Below are 5,480 nucleotides of genomic sequence, written 5' to 3'. Positions count from 1 at the left end.
TACAGGATTTGACTAATTGGATCTCCTTGATTCACTCAAGCTTTCATAATTCCCCGAAGACAGCTGAAGAGGGCAAGCCCACAAAGACTTGAAAGGATGAGAAGGGCCACAAGAAGTTCAGCCGTTGCACCTTAGCTTCCTTAGACTTGGTATAGCGTAGCATGGTGTAGTCCAGCATGGTGCAGCATGGATCGCACCAAGACCTTGCGCGATTTAGGTCAATGGGGTATAGCCTAGCATGGCGTAGCGTAGCATGCTGCAGACTATCATGGTGTAGCCTGGCATGGTATAGCATAGCATGATGTAATGTGTGAATTAACTTGGCATGGTGTATCCTAGGGAGATGTAGCCTGGCATGGTCTCGGGTAGATAGCTAGCTACCCTACTGGCCGTTTCTACGACTACAGGCCAGTTATGCCAACTTTGTATGACTACGGAGCGTTCCCATGGCTACCAACGTTATTCGATTACCAACCGTTCATACAACTAAGGACGATGACGAGGGCTTCCGACCATTCCAAGAGACTAACGTCCATTTTCTACGATGGACGTTTCTTCGTACAGGACTGCAGAGTGTTCTACTGGCGGTGAAGCGGCCGACGGGAGAATTAACAGGAAAGATTTGTTGGCTTTTCACAAACTTTCCAGTCTGAATGTTTTAGTGTTTCTGTTGGACAGTTTAATGAGCGAGGTTCATCAAACTGCCTGCAAAGCTTTTTGGGGGGGGGGGGGGGAGGAGGGGTTGGGTTGGCCAGAGATTACGCAGGAAAGATTTCTCCTGGTTAGCAGCACAAATAACAGTTGAAAAAAACCTGCGTGATTGAGGACGGATCCAAGAGGATTATGGGTCATCTATTTTCCCGCCCTGACAGCCAGAACTTCTTCTTATTGAGTTTGGACAAACGAGCTGCTGAGCTGCTTGCCTCCTCCTCCGACAGAAGGCCTCCCCTTGTAAGGAGGGGACAGACTAGCTCACGGAGGTGTTGAGGGGTCCAACCTGGGGAGTCACCTGATCTCTAGACGCTACAGGAAGGACACCTGGGAGGTCTACAGTCAGTCAGTCCATCTCACTCTATCTCTATCTTTCTTTATTTTCTCCCCTCCCCCATCCCTTCCTCTCATTCCCCTCTGTCTCTCTATCTCTCTCTCTCTCTCTCTCCCCCTCCATCACCTCTCTCCCTCCCCCTCTCTCTCTCTCTCTCTCTCCCTCCATCACCTCTCTCCCTCTCTCTCTCTCTCTCTCTCTCTCTCTCTCTCTCTCTCTCTCTCTCTCTCTCCCCCTCCATCACCTCTCTCTCTCTCTCTCTCCCCCTCCATCACCTCTCTCCCTCCCCCTCTCTCTCTCTCTCTCCCCCTCCATCACCTCTCTCCCTCCCCCTCTCTCTCTCTCCCCCTCCATCACCTCTCCCTCTCTCGCTCTCGCTCTCGCTCTCTCTCTCTCTCTCTCTCTCTCTCTCTCTCTCTCTCTCTCTCTCTCTCTCTCTCTCTCTCTCTCTCTCTCTCTCCACACATCAACCGCACTCAATAGTCTCCATCTCTCCTGCAGCATGCTCATGTGATGTTGACCTCTTTCTTTTTTTTGTGTGTATCTTTATCCGTCTCTCTTGCTATGTCTATGACTCTACATCTTATGTCTATGTCACTCTGCCTTTCTCTCTCTCATTATTTTTCTCCTCTCTCCTCCCACATTTGGACTGGTTGCGAGAGGTACACTGTATGTATAGTAGTATAGTTATAGATCAGTGAACATTCTAGTCATGGTCTTCTATCTTACAGATCAGAACATTCCTGGGCTCTGACCTGATTGGAGGAGAAGGTCCCAGGGGGAGGGATCACAGACCATCATCAGGGGTTAGGTATGCTGTCACTCAATCATTACATAAAACTCCCTTCGGGGGCTCAGGAAGTTAAAGTATGTGACACCTATATAAACACAGGATGTTATCAACTGTATCAGGCCATGTCCCTTGTACACCTACTCTGTATAAAAGGTAAGAAAGTGTTTTTCCGAAGTTTTCCATCCATCATATTGTGCTGAAAATGCAATTTTAGCATTAAAAACAAAACGTTTTCCCGCTTTAGTTCATGCCTTCTCTCGTGCAACCACACCACTCTAGGCAGCCCTCAATGTTCTGGGGTTGGGGTCACAATTATATGTCTGCATTTCCAAAAATCCTCAGTGTCCATGTGTTTTCCCCAGCTACACTACAACGGGAAGACTCAAGATTGGGGATTTCAAATTAATCCACTTGGCCTAGCATCCTTCAACTATCAAAGGCTCCCCCAATTTTCCCCAGGATCAACTAAGTACTCTCAATGGAAGGTACCCGTTATTGGTGGATAAACCTGTTGAAGTGTGGATGAATTATCAGCCAAAACAAATAAAGAAATATATATCTGCATCAGCGTGGACATGGTCTAAGTTACGTGGATCTGGCTCAAGCCACTAGGCGTAAGGGTAAGCCAGCAGGGTTCCTGCTATAAACTGCCGCCACAACCCTTTCCAGCTGCTGGCTAGCGTGCTAACCCAAACCACATTGACTTTTAAAAACGGACCATTAACTTTAAACTTTTGATTTACACCAGTAGTTTTAACCTGCTTCGTGTAATGTACCTGCTCTGTGTAATGTACCTGCTATGCGTGATGGACTTGTGTTAACCAACTGTCCCGACACTTTCTTACTGCTACTGGGAGAGTAAATCACACCTCACATCCCCCCACTGACCGCTCACAGGAGGGAATGGTGTAATGTTAAATTTGTGGGTTTCTTGGTCACTACTGGCTGCTGGAGTCTGAGGTTATAGGTAACTCAGGGTACCTGTCTTAGTGCCTTGCTCTACCTAAAAAAGGAGAATAACCCCTAACACTGGCAGTGTAATGCCTTGCTTTACATAACAAGCTACACAGGGAATATAACTCCTAACCATGCAGTACTGGTCCTCAACAGACCCCAAGGTCAATGTCGTAATTGCAGGCTAAGGGTTTGTGAGGTGTGTGTGTGTGTGTGTGTGTGTGTGTGTGTGTGTGTGTGTGTGTGTGTGTGTGTGTGTGTGTGTGTGTGTGTGTGTGTGTGTGTGTGTGTGTGTGTGTGTGTGCGGGCTGATGGATAATTAGTTCCCTCATCCCTCTGCCCTTGCTTTTCTCTGTTTCTTAGCACACCTCCTCTCCCTCCTCGCCCCCCACACGTGTCCCACTCCTCACACACCCCCTCTTCGTAGAGATGCAGGTGGTCTTACCTTCTGCGGATAATGGTGACTCAAATTAATCACAGTTTAAGGTGCAATAATCTCACCACACACACACACACACACACACACACACACACACACACACACACACACACACACACACACACACACACACACACACACACACACACACACACACACACACAGTCGGTCTTGAGGTATTGCTTGAGTGTCCATGAGCAGAGCAGTAATCTGTAGCGATCTGTGACCTTTGACCTGTACATGTCTCTGAAGGCATTAAGTATATTACACGCTTTCGTAGTTATTTTTGGAAAATAAAGACTTTGTTTTTACTTCGACCCACCTGCTTACATGCGAAGTTGGTTCCAGACGTTAACGTGCCGTCAGAGTTTGACTCTTTGCATTCCTTGTCACCCTGCAGTCGATCCTTATCCCTCCATCTTCCTCTCTCTTCGCAATTGTGGTCGCCACAGTAACCGTTACAAGTAGAGAAATACCGCACAACTCTCTCACTGACCTTCTACTTGCTAGTAAATAATCTAGGATTTTTTCATCCAAAGAGGCTTACAGTGAATTGAGAAACAGGTCATTGAGGAGCAGGTAGGGATTAGGAACATATTTGTGTTTGGGATTTCAACACCCCAAACCACTAGATCTAGCACCCACATCTCCCATCCACACTCTCATTGCCCCTCCCTCTCTCGCGCATATTCTTCTATCTTCATATCCAGATGTTTTGGACACAATTATCACACCAGCCCATTTCCTTATCTTCTCCTTTTTGTGACATCTGTGGTCTGGTTTATTAACTTAATAAATATCTGTTAGTTTTGGACGGCCCCCCTGGTAAATTGACCTGGCTACGTTTTAGGTCACACTGGTCCAGGGTTAACTCTCATATGATGTGTTACGTGATCTGTGTGTTGTTAGTGGTTCTGCTGATCTCATGTAGGGGGGCCGGTTCATTAACGAGTGCACTAGCGGGGCCAGAATCTCGCCCAACATCTCATTAAATTAATCTAAACCAGCAGTCCCCCACTCGCTGCCCCCTAGCCGGACGCAACCAATAGCTTAGCATCCCGTGGAGGCGCCAGCGGGAGGTTTAGCCATCCAAGCTATGTTGCCTAATTCTAATAAGACCCTTTGGTCTGAGCCGGAGACAGGTTGTGTTTCATAACAAACAGAACTAGCAGCTATTTAGCCGCCTCGCTAACCTGCAGTTAAACGGCGGATTGTCTTAAGAGGCTAGGAGACACTCACGGTCAAGGTCAGGGCTTTATGGCAGCTGGGGTGTGCAGAGTTCAAAGGTCGAGGCAGCAGGCTCGGATCAGAACAGTTATTTAATGGTTGTTATTTCCTGGAACATGTGGGTAACCAGCATTGATGTATTGCTGTGGATAGTGAACGTGCTGACAGCTCTGAGGTAACGAGGGCAAGACGGACTGTTCCGGTCATTTTTCCCAAGATGTATTGCTTTACCCTAACGCTAATTTAATACCTAAACCAAGAATAACGTAACATTATATAGACTTTATTGTCCGGAAGGAAATTTATATCGGAAACTCTAAACAGTGTGTACTGTACATGAATATAAAATATAAAATATTTAAACATCTGTAAAAACACACAGTCAATGTCCTAGAACATTTAAAAGAATCATCATGAGTCTGGCCCTGGGCTTAGATGGTGTTTAGAGCTCTGAAATTAACCATCTCTACTAAACCGTCTTTAACTAAATACCTAACTTAATCATCTCTAACCTAATACCTAACTGAACCATTGCTAACCTTATACCTAACTGAACCCACTCTAACCTCATACCTAAACAATACTATCTCTAAACTAATGCAAAAATAGAACACTCTTTAACCTGATAACTAAACTTAAGCATCTCTTACCTTATACCTAAACACAACCATTTATAGTGCATCATGGGAAACGTAGTTGTATTTCTGAAGAAGAAGTGTGATTGTGGCTCTGTGATGACATTTTAATTCCATCTCAGAGGAAATACAACGACCTCTAACCCTGAAATACTTGCTTCCTTTTACGCCATGGGTTTCAACACGCAGATATTTGTGTATAAGGGTCAGTGAGTTTGTGTGAGTGTTTGCATGCGTGCCTGCGTGGGTGCGTGCGTACGTGTATTCTGACTGATGCCTCAACTTCTAATCAGATCCTCTATCTCTCTTTTTTTTTTACTCCTCCCCTTTCTTTGTCAAATTTATTTTGCTCTCTGAACCAGTTGGAACAAGCTCTAGGCTGGTTGT

The sequence above is a fragment of the Gadus chalcogrammus genome, chromosome 20 (assembly GCF_026213295.1).
Source record: "Gadus chalcogrammus isolate NIFS_2021 chromosome 20, NIFS_Gcha_1.0, whole genome shotgun sequence".
NCBI classification, from domain to species: domain Eukaryota; kingdom Metazoa; phylum Chordata; class Actinopteri; order Gadiformes; family Gadidae; genus Gadus; species Gadus chalcogrammus.
Note: the sequence above shows the minus strand (reverse complement) of the source record.